Genomic DNA, 15924 nt, shown 5'->3' with positions numbered 1-15924 from the left:
TTGGTTTATAGAAGCAGGTACCCATCTCCTCATTGGTTGTACCCATGTGGGTGATTGAAAGACGAACTGTTTTGCCAGTTGTCGTGGTAACACTATGAAAGTGTAGATGTGATCACAATATAAGTTCAAAGATGAAAAAGCCTGGAAGGAGGAGAGAGACTAGAAACGATTCGGTTGGCCGTTTTATGTGTGGATTAATTGTCGAAATAGAGGACCTTGTGCATTTCAGGTAAAATAACAACTCAATGTTTATATCCCAGGACAAATAAGCTAGCAACAGCAAGCTAGCTAAATAGGACAAATTAGCTAGCAAGTGCAAGCTAACTAGCTACATTGCCATACATGTTTAATGCTTTTCGACCTGTCCCCAAATTAATGTAATTGGTTCAGAGTTTGTTTTGATATTTTAACCTGCGTGTTGTGATCGCGTTTGGTGTATGGGGACAAAATAAATGTATGCACGCGCGCAGCCGATTTGGGTTCCGTGTTAGGGTCTCCATCGAGCTAGGTAAATCTGCTTTTAATTTTTCCAGATTGCTGGAACAAAATTCAAAATACATTTCCTCTAGATGTTCTGGTGCTGTTCAGGCAGTTAAGTATTGATTGGGGACTTCTTTTTTTTTTGATTCCCATGACTCTGTTTTTGTATTTTAATGTGTATTTGTTGTATTATTATAAGGGGCCTAGGTCTCAATGTCTTCCCTGTTAAAATAAAGATGAAATAAAAATGTCTCAAGGGTTAACTTGTCACCTCCCCTTCATCTACACTGATTTAATTGGATTTAACCAGTGACATCAATAAGAGATCATAGCTTTTGCCTGAATTCACATGTTTAGTCTGTCATGGAAAGAGGTGTTCATAATGTTTTGTACAGAGTGTGTAGCTGGCTCATTTGGATGTGTTTTCTACCTGTGATCCAAAATCAAATGTTACATGCTAGGACAAGGAGACTTCATGATATTACTTTGTCTTTACACATCTATTCACTACTGGCCACTACCCATCAAGTACTGAGCAAATGTCCAAATTAACAAAATTCCCTGCATTTGCATTGCGAATGTTGCTTTGATGGATACCAGACACGTGACATGCAACGTTCAAGTGTCATACAAAGTGGGTAATGTTGAACCCCCAACTCCTGTCTGTCACTCACCCATTTAAATATCTTAAACATATACAGTTGAAGGTGTGGTCTGTACCTTGTGAATATTCCCTTTTGATAGCACAAATATTCCCATTTGTTCTCTCTGCTATAAAATATAGTTGTTTTTCAGAATTGCTGCCACTGACATGTTAATGTCTGAGCCTACAGCCCACTAACATTTGACCAGTCAGGGTCCCACACACACCCACAGTACACTCTTCTCCCCGCCCCCACTTACTTATACACATACAATTCAAAGAAGATCTAAGTCTGTATTCACAAAGTGTCTCAGGGTAGCATTGCTGATCTAGGATCACTGATCAGATCAGCAATCAGGTCCCTATGTAGTCAGCAGATGCAGCTGCTGTTTCAGCACTGAGGACTGGACACGTGATCAACTTCCCGTTATAAGAAAAGTCACATGTTATCGTGGAGATGACACAATTTCTCTTTTAATATTGAATTGATGACATTTTATTATAGGGAATATCATTCTGATTCAAACTCCTCACACCTGTTTCTTGGGCCACAGTGCTGAAAATGATTCCAAAAATGTATTTTGTCCATGCCCTTGCCTATACACACACTTAGGTCATTGTTACTGACAACCAAAGAAATGTGTGCTTCGGCTATAAACAAAGATTCTTGGCATTCTTAAGAAAAAGGCCTATTCAAATAAGTTAGTAGCTTTGAAAGTCCTCACGGTGGCAGTAGCGAGCAGGAGTTATTCTTGGAGTCCATTTGAGACCCTTGACTTTTTCCACATTTTGTTGTGTTACAGCCTTTATTTTAAAATGTATTCAATCTACACATTACCCCATAATGACAAAGCAAAAACTTTTGCAAATCTAGCATTTATAACACTTTAGAGAAGCTTTTTATTACATGTGACTTGTCATATAAAAGACTACATAGAGGGATCCAATCAGTGATCCTAGATCAGCAATGCTACCCTGTGAATACAGACTTAAGATCTTCCTTGAATTGTATTTGTGTAAGTGGGGGAGGAGAGTGTCCTACAGGTGTGTAGCCTGGCTGGTCATTTGGTAGTGGGCTGTAGCCTCAGGCCTTTGCATCTTATCTGACCCCTCCCCTCCCCTCTCTTCTTTATTTTATAGCAGAGACAACAAATGGGAATATTTGTGCAATCAAAAGGGAATATTCACAAGGTACAGACCACACCTTAAACTATATTTTTAAGATATATAACCTGTCTGGGCTAGGGGGCAGTATTTTGTATTTACCCAATTTAAACAGGTTACTACTCTGGCCCAAGAATATGCATATTATTAGTAGATTTGGATAGAAAACACTCTGAAGTTTCTAAAACTGTTTGAATGGTGTCTGTGAGTATAACAGAACTCATATGGCAGACAAAAATCTGAGAAAAAGTCAATCGGGAAGTGGAGGATCTGAGAATTGTAGTTCTTCTTTCTAGTCCCTTTCGAAACTACAGTATCCATGGGGTTACGTTGCACTTCCTAAGGCTTCCATTGGCTGTCTAAAGCCTTCAGAAAGTGGTTTGAGCATTCTCCTGTCACTGGGCAGATAATAGGAGCTCAGTTTTTGAGTGGACTGCCTGGCAACAAAGGGATTGGATATGCGCGGTCACGCTGTTCCTTCTTTTTCTCCTTGAATGAATACACTATTGTCCGGTTGGAATATTATCGCAATTTTACGTAAAAAATACCATCAAGATTGATTTTAAACAGCGTTTGACATGCTTCTAAGTACGGTAATGGAACATTTTGACTTTTCGTCTCTGCTTCCGCGCTCACTAGTTATGCCTTTGGATAAGTGATCTGTACGCATGAACAAAACGGAGGTATTTGGACATAAATATGGATTATTTGGAACAAAAACAACATTTATTGTGGAAGTAGCAGTCCTGGTAGTGCTTTCTGACGAAGATCAGCAAAGGTAAGATAATATTTCTAATACTAATTCTGGGTTTAGGTTGCCCCGAACTTGGTGGGTGTCTGTATAGCTCACCATGATGACTGAGCTATGTACTCAGAATATTGAAAAATGTGCTTTCTCCGTAAAGCTATTTTAAAATCTCACACAGCGGTTGCATCCAGAAGTAGTCTATCTATAATTCTTAATTGTTATATATTTTGTCAACGTTTTATGATGAGTATTTTTGTAAATTGATGTGCACATTCACCGGACGTTTTGGTGGGAATACATTTTCTGAACATCACGCGCCAATGTAAAATGCTGTTTTTGGATATAAATATGAACTTTATCGAACAAAACATACATGCATAACATAATGTCCTAGGAGTGTCATCTGATGAAGATTGTCAAAGGTTAGTGCTTCATTTAGCTGTGTTTTAGGTTTTATTGACACATGTCCTTGCTTGGAAAATGGCTGTGTGATTTATTTTTGTCTATGTACTCTCCTAACATAATCTAATGTTTTGCTTTCGCTGTAAAGCCTTTTTTAAATGGGACAATGTGGTTACATCAAGGAGAAGTGTATCTTTAAAATGGTGTAAAATAGTTGTATGTTTGAGAAAGTTGAATTAAGACATTTTGTTGTTTTTGAATTTGCCGCCCTTATATTTCACTGGCGTCCCACGTAGCCCATAGAAGTTAATGGATTTGAGTGACAATTTTCAGGCATTCTTATTGATTGGTTCAACTCTGATGACAATAAGGCGTGTTGTGATTGGCCCCGCATGCAGATAGGGGGAGAACGCGAACGACAGGTCTCCCCAGTATGAAAATGTGATGCAAGGGGTAGGTCACTTTCTGAATACTGTTTTCTATTTTACCATGTGTACAAGTTTGCTGTACATTACTGATTTATACATGTGTGGGTATATGGTACCTGTTAGGGATTGAGGGGCTTTCTGGGATGTGCTTTAGCATATGATTGCTGTAGATAAGTGTGTTAGCTAGCATACACCGATGTAATGGTCACATAAGCCCACTGCTAACACAGTTGTTTTCATGCTACAGATTTGACCATCGACAGCCATCAATATCGTTAAGCCATGCACAACTAACGTGCTGTTTCCTATTTAACAGGTATTTACACATGTTATATTTTGTATTGTATTTTGTTAACCCAGTATGAAAATGTGATGCTGGGGATTTTACCATCGACAGCCATCAACATCGTTAAGCCCTACACAACTAACGTGCTGTTTCCTATTTAACAACAGAAATAAATAATGCTCAACTGGGACCACTGGCTGGGGTGATTTATTTGGACAAAACACAACGCAAGGAGAGTACGATTTACATCTGTTACATATGACACTTGAAATTTGCTGCTGCCTCAGTTTGTATGATGGCAATTTGCATATACTCCAGAATGTTATGAAGAGTGATCAGATGAATTGCAATCAATTGCTAAGTCCCTCTTTGCCATGCAAATGAACTGAATCCCCCAAAAACATTTCCACTGCATTTTCAGCCCTGTCACAAAAGGACCAGCTGACATCATGTCAGTGACTCTCTCATTATCACAGGTGTTAGTGCTGAAGAGGACAAGGCTGGAGATCGCTCTGTCATGCTGTTTGAGTTCGAATAACAGACTGGAAGCTTCAAAAGGAGGGTGGTGCTTGGAATAGTTGTTCTTCCTCCGTCAAACATGGTTACCTGCAAGGAAACACGTGCCGTCAGCTTTGCTTTGCACAAAAAGGGCTTCACAGGCAAGGATATTGCTGCCAGTAAGATTGCACCTAAATCAACCATTTATCGGATCATCAAGAACTTCAAGGAGAGCGGTTCAATTGTTGTGAAGAAGGCTTCAGGGCACCCAAGAAAGTCCAGCAAGCACCAGGACCGTCTCCTAAAGTTGATTCAGCTGTGGGATCGGGGCACCACCAGTACAGAGCTTGCTCAGAAATGGCAGCAGGCAGGTGTGAGTGCATCTGCAAGCACAGTGAGGCGAATACTTTTGGAGGATGGCCTGGTGTCAAGAAGGGCAGCAAAGAAGTCACTTCTCTCCAGGAAAAACATCAGGGGCAGACTGATATTCTGCAAAAGGTACAGGGATTGGACTGCTGAGGACTGTGGTAAAGTCATTTTCTCTGATGAATCCCCTTTCCAATTGTTTGGGGCATCCGGGAAAAAGCTTGTCCGGAGAAGACAAGGTAAGCGCTACCATCAGTCCTGTGTCATGCCAACAGTAAATCATCCTGAGACCATTCATGTGTGGGGTTTCTTCTCAGCCAAGGGAGTGGGCTCACTCACAATTTTACCTAAGAACACAGCCATGAATATAGAATGATACCAACACATCCTCCGAGAGCAACTTCTCCCAACCATCCAGGAACAGTTTGGTGATGAACAATGCCTTTTCCAGCATGATGGAGCACCTTGCCATAAGGCAAAAGTGATAACTAAGTGGTTTGGGGAACAAAACATCAATATTTTGGGTCCATGGCCAGGAAACTCCCCAGAACTTAATCCCATTGAGAACTTGTGGTCAATCCTCAAGAGGCGGGTGGACAAACAAAACTCCACAAATTCTGACAAACTCCAAGCATTGATTATGCAAGAATGGGCTGCCATCAGTCAGGATGTGGCCCAGAAGTAAATTGACAGCATGCCAGGGCGGATTGCAAAGGTCTTGAAAAAGAAGGATCAACACTGCAAATATTGACTCTTTGCATCAACTTCATGTAATTGTCAATAAAAGCCTTTGACACTTATGAAATGCTTGTAATTATACTTCAGTATTCATAGTAACATCTGGCAAAAATATCTAAAGACACTGAAGCAGCAAACTTTGTGAAAATTAATATTTGTGTCATTCTCAAAACTTTTGGCCACGACTGTACACTACAATTCAGCCATATGAGACTTGACGCAGGATTAATAATGGTAACTTAAACCCATGTCAGATTTAAGAATATTGGATACCTTATTGTACATAAAATACCAGCACATGCATCATAATACAGCCAGTGTCAAAAGTTTTTACACGTCATCAAAAGTGGTTTACCTTACATTTTTAAACAGGCCTACAAACAGGAAATGCTAGCTGAAGTGGTGGTGACTGCATTTGGCCAATAGTGAATAGATTTGTAAAGACAAAGTAATATCATAATCTCATTTTGTCTTTGCTATGTAACTTATAAAATACACTGCTCAAAAAAATAAAGGGAACACTTAAACTACACAATGTAACTCAAAGTCAATCACACTTCTGTGAAATCAAACTGTCCACTTAGGAAGCAACACTGATTGACAATAAATTTCACATGCTGTTGTGCAAATGGAATAGACAACAGGTGGAAATTATAGGCAATTAGCAAGACACCCCCAATAAAGGAGTGGTTCTGCAGGTGGGGACCACAGACCACTTCTCAGTTCCTATGCTTCCTGGCTGATGTTTTGGTCACTTTTGAATGCTGGCGGTGCTTTAACTCTAGTGGTAGCATGAGACGGAGTCTACAACCCACACAAGTGGCTCAGGTAGTGCAGCTCATCCAGGATGGCACATCAATGCGAGCTGTGGCAAGAAGGTTTGCTGTGTCTGTTAGCGTAGTGTCCAGAGCATGGTGGAGATACCAGGAGACAGGCCAGTACATCATGAGACGTGGAGGAGGTCGTAGGATGGCAACAACCCAGCAGCAGGACCGCTACCTCCGCCTTTGTGCAAGGAGGAGCAGGAGGAGCACTGCCAGAGCCCTGCAAAATGACCTCCAGCAGGCCACAAATGTGCATGTGTCTGCTGAAACGGTCAGAAACAGACTCCATGAGGGTGGTATGAGGGCCCGACGTCCACAGGTGGGGGTTGTGCTTACAGCCCAACACCGTGCAGGACGTTTGGCATTTGCCAGAGAACACCAAGATCGGCAAATTCGCCACTGGCACCCTGTGCTCTTCACAGATGAAAGCAGGTTCACAGTGAGCACGTGACAGACGTGACAGAGTCTGGAGACACCGTGGAGAATGTTCTGCTGCCTGCAACATCCTCCAGCATGACCGGTTTTGCGGTGGGTCAGTCATGATGTGGGGTGGCATTTCTTTGGGTGGCCGCACAGCCCTCCATGTGCTCACCAGAGGTAGCCTGACTGCCATTAGGTACCGAGATGAGATCCTCAGACCCCTTGTGAGACCATATGCTGGTGCGGTTGGCCCTGGGTTCCTCCTAATGCAAGACAATGCTAGACCTCATGTGGCTGGAGTGTGTCAGCAGTTCCTGCAAGAGGAAAGCATTGATGCTATGGACTGGCCCGCCCATTCCCCAGACCTGAATCCAATTGAGCACATCTGGGACATCATGTCTCGCTCCATCCACCAACGCAACGTTGCACCACAGACTGTCCAGGAGTTGGCGGATGCTTTAGTCCAGGTCTGGGAGGAGATCCCTCAGGAGACCATCTGCCACCTCATCAGGAGCATGCCCAGGCATTGTAGGGAGGTCATACAGGCACGTGGAGGCCACACACACTACTGAGCCTCATTTTGACTTGTTTTAAGGACATTACATCAAAGTTGGATCAGCCTGTAGTGTGGTTTTCCACTTTAATTTTGAGTGTGACTCCAAATCCAGACCTCCATGGGTTGATAAATTGGATTTCCATTGATTATTTTTGTGTGATTTTGTTGTCAGCACATTCAACTATGTAAAGAAAAAAGTATTTAATAAAATGATTTCTTTCATTCAGATCTAGGATGTGTTGTTTAAGTGTTCCCTTTATTTTTTTGAGCAGTATATTTGATATCACAGGTAAAATGTAGCAATTACATTCACTTATTACTTACCAAGAGAAGGGAGGTACATAGTACTCATAGTAGTAGCCATGTAGTTATCGAATAGCACATTTAATATCCCCAAAAAAGGTTGCATTTGTAGCCTACAGTTAAACATATGTTAACTTTGTTTATTCCACTTGCTTTGGCAATTAAAAATTAACAGTTAACACTCTCCCTTGACAATCCTTATAGTTCATTCACATATGGTATGGCCCATGTTGACTCCAATGCTTCCCACAGTTGTCAAGTTGGCTGGATGTCCTTTGGGTGGTGGACCATTCTTGATCCACACAGGAAACTGTTTAGTGTGAACCCCAACAGTGTTGCAGTTCTTGACACAGCCCGGTGCACCTGGCACATACTACCATACCCCGTTCAAAGGCACTTAAATATTTTGTCTTGCCCATTCACTCTCTGAATGGCACACATACACCCATGGCTGCATGCTACATGCTAATGCTTATGACCACATAGAGAACACAGCCAGCGCCAGGCTAGCGGGCCTGGACAGGAGTAGGCTGGACAATAGAATGAGTCAAAATTCACCCAAAGCTGAAAAACTGCCAAAGAATGTTGGCTGTGCTGGAACACTAGAGTGAGGCCATAGCAAATTCATTGAAATTAAACTTCGCTGAGCCTCTTCTGACTGGAGTGATGCTTAGAATTACATTTCCCTTAAATGGCATAAAAATGTCTACCTTTTTATTTTACCACTACAATCTGTTCTTAGGACGAAAAATAACTCGTGTAGAAAGTAAACATCCACACTTCGATGGTGTCAAGTGTGCTTATGTCTGCGTAAGGAGGAAGTAGAAAAAAAAGGCAACAACTATTTCTGGTCTAGCAATCGATGACAGCAGAGTACGCTGCCCAACCTTATGTTATTAGAAAGAGGAGATTATCCAGATTTTAAATGGTGTCGACTTGAACAAATCAAAATATACACTTTGTGAGCAGTTTGACGAAATAGACCAGCATACCTCTCCATAGGAAAACATTGGAGGGAGCTCAGAGTTCCAGGCAATGTTCCCTCTAAGTTGCGTGTGCAGTAGCCTGAGACTGCTGTGCAGCAGTCAGTGCAGAAATATCAGCCCATAGAGAGAAGCATGAGATTGAACTTCACTCAACTTTCTAGAGCAGCAGTCACAAACCGGTCGATCGACTGGTCGATCTCCAAGGGATTCCTAGTCGACGGTAAAAGCCTTGTGTTCATATTTTTATTTGTCTTGTGCTGTTTTTACATTTTCTGGGTCAAGGTTTCAAGACAGGCTTTATTACTTCCACTTTTAGTGAGTTTGGTACACATCCGGTGGATAGGGAGCCATGTATTATGTTGACATAGGAGGGCCTAGCACAGGAAGTAGCTCTTTCAGTAGTTTAGCTGGAATAGGGTCCAGTATTCAGCTTGAGGGTTTAGAGGGCATGACTATTTTTATGAATGTGTCAAGAGATACAGGATTAAAAAAACTTCAGTGCGTCCTATGATCCTAGGTCCTGGCAGTTCTGTGCAGACTCAGGACAACTGAGCTTTGGAGAAATACGTAGATTCAAAGTGGAGTCTGTAATTTGCTTTCTAATGATCATGATCTTTTCATTGAAGAAGTTCATGAATTTATCACTGCAGAAGTGAAAGCTAGCCTCTCTTGTTGAATGCTGTTTTTTAGTTAGCTTTGCGACAGTATCAAAAATACATTTTGGATTGTTCATATTCTCCTCAATTAGGTTGGAAAACTAGGCTGATCGAGCAGCATTGATGGCTCTTCGACATTGCACGGTAGTGTCTTTCCAAGCTAGCTGGAAGACTTCCAGTTTGTTGGAGCACCATTTCTGTTCCAATTTCCTGGAAACTTGCTTCAGGGCTCGGGTATTTTCTGTATACCAGGGAGAACATTTCTTGTGACAAATGTTTTTAGGGGTGTGACTGCATTTAGGGTATTACGCATGGTTAAATTAAGATCCTCAGTTAGGTGGTTAACCGATTTTTGTACTCTGACGTCCTTGGGTAGGTGGAGGGAGTCTGGAAGGGCATCTAGGAATCTTTGGGTTGTCCGAGAATTTATAGCACGGCTTTTGATGATCCTTGGTTGGCATCTGAGCAGATTATTGCAAACGTAATAAAATGGTGGTCCGATATTCCAGGATTATGAGGAAAAACATTTAGATTCACATTATTTATTCCACGGGACAAAACTAGATCCAGGGTATGACTGTGGCAATGAGTAGGTCCGGAGGCATGTTGGACAAAACCCACTGAGTCGATGATGGCTCTGATAGTCTTTTGGAGTGTGTCTGTGGACTTTTCCATGTGAATATTAAAGTCACCAAAAATGTGAATATTATCTGCCATGACTACAAGGTCCGATTGGAATTCAGGGAACTCAGTGAGGAACGCTGTATATGGCCCAGGAGGCCTGTAAATAGTAGCTATAAAAAGTGATTGAGTAGGCTGCATAGATTATGACTAAAAGCTCAAAAGACGAAAGCGCAGTCATTTTTGTTGTTGTAAATTGCAATTTGCTGTCATAAATGTTAGCAACACCTCCGCCTTTGCTGGTTGCATGGGGATATGGTCAGTAGTGTAACCAGGAGGAGAGGTCTCATTTAACACAGTAAATTCATCAGGCTTGAGCCATATTTCAGTCAGGCCAATCACATCAAGATTATGATCAGTGATTAGTTCATTTACTATTACTGCCTTGGAAGTGAGGGATCTAACATTAAGTAGCCCTATTTTGAGATGTGAGATATCACAATCTCTTTCAATAATGACAGGAATGGACGAGGTCTTTATTCCAGTGAGATTGCTAAGGCGAACACCGCCATGTTTTGTTCAACCTAGATCAAGGCACAGACACGGTCACAATGGGGATAGCTGAGCTGACTACACTGACTGTGCTAGTGGCAGACTCAACTAAGCTTTCAGGCTGGCTAACAGGGTGCAGGGCAGGCAGCAGGCTATCTCATTGTGGAGTTAGAGCCCTGTCTATGTTCATAGATAGGATGAGAGCACCCCTCCAGCTAGGATGCAGTCCGTCACTCCTCAGCAGGCCAGGCTCGGTCCTGTTTGTGGGTGAGTGCCAGAAAGAGGGCCAATTATCTACAAATTCTATTTTTTGGGAGGGGCAGAAAACATTTTTCAACCAGCGATTGAGTTGTGAGACTGCTGTAGAGCTCATCACTCCCCCTAACTGGGGGAGGGGACCAGAGTCGAATCTTATTGGTCACATACACATATTTAGCAGATTATTTTGTGAGTGTAGAAAAATGCTTGTGTTCCTAGCTCTAACAGTGCAGTAATATATAACAATTCACAACAATACACACAATCTAAAGTAAAAGAATGGAGTTAAGAAACATATAAATATTAGGACGAGCAATGTCGGAGTGGCACTGACTAAAATACAGTAGAATAGAATATGGTATATAAATATGAAATGAGTGAAGCAGTATGTAAACATGTATTAAAGTAAACAGTGATCCCATGTCTATGTATATAGGGCAGCAGTCTCTAAAGTGCAGGGTTGAGTAACCGGGTGGTAGCCTATTAGTGATGGCTATTTAACAGTCCGATGACCTTGAGATAGAAGCTGTTTTTCATTCTCTCGGTCCAGGCTTTGATGCACCTGCACTGACCTTGCCTTTTGGATGTTAGCGGGGTGAACAGGCAGTGGCTCAGGTGGTTGATGTTCTTGATGATCTTTTTGGCCTTCCTGTGACATTCGGTGCTGTATGTGTCCTGGAGGGCAGGCAGTGTGCCCCCGGTGATGCGTTGGGCAGACCGCAACACCCTCTGGAGAGCCCTGCGATTGCGGGCAGTGCAGTTGCTGTACCAGGCAGTGATACAGCCCGACAGGATGCTCTCAATTGTGCATCTGTAAAAGTTTGTGAGGGTCTTAGGGGCCTAGTTGAATTTCTTCAGCCTCCTGAGGTTGAAGAGGCGATGTTGCGCCTTCTTCACCACACTGTCTGTGTGAGTGGCCCATTTCAGATTGTCGTGATGTGTACGCTGAGGAACTTGAAGCTTTTCACCTTCCCCACTGCGGTCCCGTTGATGTGGATAGGGGTGTGCTCTCTCTGCTGTTTCCTGAAGTCCACGATCAGCTCCTTTGTTTTGTTGATGTTGAGGGAGAGGTTATTTTCCTGGTTTTCTAAATCGGGTGAACAATGGACTTGAGTTTCTGTATGTTATCACAATCACACCATGAGTAGTTAATCATGAAACATACATCCCGCCTTTCTTCTTCCCGGAGAGTTCTTTATTCCTGTCTGCGCAATGTACTGAGAACCCAGCTGGCTGTATGGATGGGGACAGTATATCCCGAGAGAGCCATGAGCTCGTCTACTTTATTGGCCAAAGAGACTGAACATTTTTAAAGTAATATACTCGGAAGTGGTGGATGGTGTTCACGTCTCCTGAGTTGGACTAGAAGTCCACTCCGAATACCTCTTCTCCGCTTGGTGGCGGAGTTGTTTAGTAGCTAGAAGCAGAGTTGCCATGTCTGTCAGCGCCATCTTGCACACACTCGATGCCGACACATCTTTCTAGCTGATTTACACGCTGAAGCTATATTGCACTTGGTGACCTCTGACTGTTTCATCCTAACATCGTTGGTACCGACGTGGATGACAATATCCCTATACTCTCTACACTTGCCAGTTTTAGACTGCACAATCTTCAGATTAGCCTTTATGTCGGTAGCCCTGCCCGCTGGTAAACAGTGTATGATTATTTTGAAGTCTAATATTGCGGGTAATGGAGTCGCCAATGACTGTTTTCAATTTGTCAGAGCTAATGGTGGGAGGCTTCAGCGGCTCAGACCCTGCAACGGGTTGGAGGAGAGACCTGAGAAGGCTCGGCCTCTGACTCCGACTCGTTGCTTAATGGGGAGAACCATGTCGAAAGTTTCTGTTGGCTGAATGAGCGACCCCGGTTGAGCATGCCAACAGCATTTCTTTCCAGAAGCCTTGAACATTTTCCGGCTCTGGGGACTGTGCAGGGGGGAATTATGCAACGATCTGTACTTACTGGTGGCACAGACGCTGTTTCATCCTTACCTACACTTAAATTGCCCTTGCCTAGGGATTGCATCTGAAGCTGTGCTTACAACACGGCTATCCTCACCATAAGGCGATAGTTCTCATGTATATTATGAGTACAGCGACTGCAATTAGATGGCATTGTGTTAATGTTACGACTTAGCTTTTTCAGCTGGTGGAGGTCTTGTAGAACCATGTCTAGATAAAGCGTCCGGGGTGAAACATTTTAATGAAAAAAGTTGAGCAAGGAAAAAACTAAGATGTTGGTAAATGGATTAAAAGTAACCCTAACCTTTTGATGTGCAACTAACAGCACAACAGCACGCATGAGTGGTCGTGAGTAGATGCTCTTGTTTTGAGATCAAAGCGAGAACTGCATGTAGCCACGTGTGCACATTTTGTTCATATCCTTTGTTAGTTAGTGACTTATTAGCCCAGTTATAGATCATTTGTAGTCAGCAATAGGGGACGGATTGCTGTCTACAAGAGCACAAAACATACAGTTGAAGTCGGAAGTTTACATACACTTCCATGTTGAAGTCATTAAAACTAGTTTTTCAACCACTCCACACATTTCTTGTTAACAAACTATAGTTTTGGCAAGTCGGTTAGGACATCTACTTTGTACATGACACAGGTAATTTTTCCATCAATTGTTTAGAGACAGATTATTTAACTTTTAATTCACTGTGTCACAATTCCAGTGGGTCAGAAGTGTACATACACTAAGTTGACTGTGCCTTTAAACAGCTTGGAAAATTCCTGAAAATTATGTCATGGCTTTAGAAGCTTCTGATAGGCTAATTGACATAATTTGAGTCAATTGGAGGTGTACCTGTGGATGTATTTCAAGGCCTACCTTCAAACTCAGTACCTCTTTGCTTGACATCATGACAAAATCAAAAGAAATCAGGTCAAGACCTCAGAAAACAAATTGTAGACCTCCACAAGTCTGGTTCGTCCTTGGGAGCAATTTCCAAACGCCTAAAGGTACCACGTTCATCTGTACAAACAATAGTACGCAAGTATAAACACCATGGGACCATGCAGCCATCATACCACTCAGGAAGGAGACTGTCTCCTAGAGATGAACGTACTTTGGTGCGAAAAGTGCAAATCAATCCCAGATCAACTGCAAAGGACCTTGTGAAGATGCTGGAGGAAAAGGGTACAAAAGTATCTATCCACAGTAAAACGAGTCCTATATCGACGTAACCTGAAAGGCTGCTCAGCAAGGAAGAAGCCACTGCTCCAAAACTGCCATAAAAAAAAACAGACTACGGTTTGCAACTGCACATAGGGACAAAGATCGTACTTTTTGGGAAAATGTCCACTGGTCTGATGAAACAAAAATGGAACTGTTTGGCCATAATGACAATTGTTATCTTTGGAGGAAAAAGGGGCATGCTTGCAAGCTGAAGAGCACCCTCCCAACTGTGAAGCACGGGGATGGCAGCATCATGTTGTGGGGGTGCCTTGCTGCAGGAGGAACTGGTGCACTTCACAAAATAGATTAGGTGGATATATTGAAGAAACATATCAAGACATCAGTCAGGAAGTGAAAGCTTGGTCGCAATTGGGTCTTCCAAATGGACAATAACCCCAAGCCTATCTCCAAAATTGTGGCAAAATGGCTTAAGGACAACAAAGTCCAGGTATTGGAGTGGCCATCACAAAGCCCTGACCTCAATCCTCTAGAAAGTTTGTGGGGAAAAACTGAAAAAGCGTGTGCAAGCAAGGAGGCCTACAAACCTGAGTCAGTTACACCAGCTCTGTCAGGAGGAATGGGCCAAAATTCACCCAACTTATTGTGGGAAGCTTGTGGAAGGTTACCAGAAATGTTTGACCCAAGTTAAACAATTTAAAGGGAATACTATTATTATCTATTATTTCGTTGTATTCACAGGAATGTCCCTGTATTGATGTGTAGTATTGTTATATTACACATCTGGGGTGGCAGGTAGCCTAGTGTTTAGCGCGTTGGGTCGGTAACCTAAAGGTTGTTAGATCGAATCTCCGAGTTGACAAGGTAAACATCTGTTGTTCTGCCCCTGAACAAGGCAGTTAACTCATTGTTCCCTGGTAGGCTCTCATTGTAAATACGAATTTGTTCTTAACTGACTTGCCTAGTTAAATAAAGGTTAAATGCAAAAAAAAATATTATTGTTGCAATAAAAAAAAAATCTATGACTACCTTTTCAATTCCTTTAAAGATTGAGTTGGTAACCTCTAGTGGCCATTGTCTGTAAGTACACGTTGGAACTAGACTCGGAAGCAGCGTGTACACCGCTGAAACCAAGGAGACAGCATGGCGGAATACACAGGTACACGTGAGATATGTAAATAGTGCGTGAAAAACTATGATAATATAAATACTGAATCGTGCACTACAGAGAACGGTCATCATATTGTAATTTGGATATTTTGCACTTGAAATAATTGTTAATTCGTGTGTACATTTGAAGTCGTGCAATGTTGCTTGTGGCTAGTTAGCTAACGCATTTCTTATACCGGTATGCTGACTAACTAACTTTAGCTAGCCAGCTTGCTAGCTGAGCTTCTATTGAGCATACGCCATGTAGCTTTTTGGATTACCACGTTATTCAGATAACTCAAAGTAAACGAAACCTGCACTGAAAAAAAGTGCTTGAACTTGTTAGGCACACATAACGGCAATGCCCGTTCGCTACATCTATCTAGTTAGCCAGTTCATGCAATGTTTTAATACTGACACCAAAGATTACCTATCCCCGTTGACACTGTGACAGGTCACGACGGTGGAGCAGGGGACGCTGTGCCCGATCTCTCAGACAGTGATAATGAGGAGCAGTGGATGGAGGAGACCAATGACAACAACTTTCAAGTTACTTGCTTATTCTGTGACAAATCTGTATCATTGCTGTTCTAAGCAACTCACTGATACATTTAATCTGGTTTGAAATAGTTAACTCTCTCTGAAAGTGTTGCTGGTTAAATTAATTAAGTCTTGTCCCTCGTGTTTTCTCAGGTTGTCAAATTC

Source organism: Salmo trutta, chromosome 12 (assembly GCF_901001165.1).
Source record: "Salmo trutta chromosome 12, fSalTru1.1, whole genome shotgun sequence".
Lineage (NCBI taxonomy): Eukaryota > Metazoa > Chordata > Actinopteri > Salmoniformes > Salmonidae > Salmo > Salmo trutta.
This window is presented reverse-complemented; position numbering follows the sequence as displayed.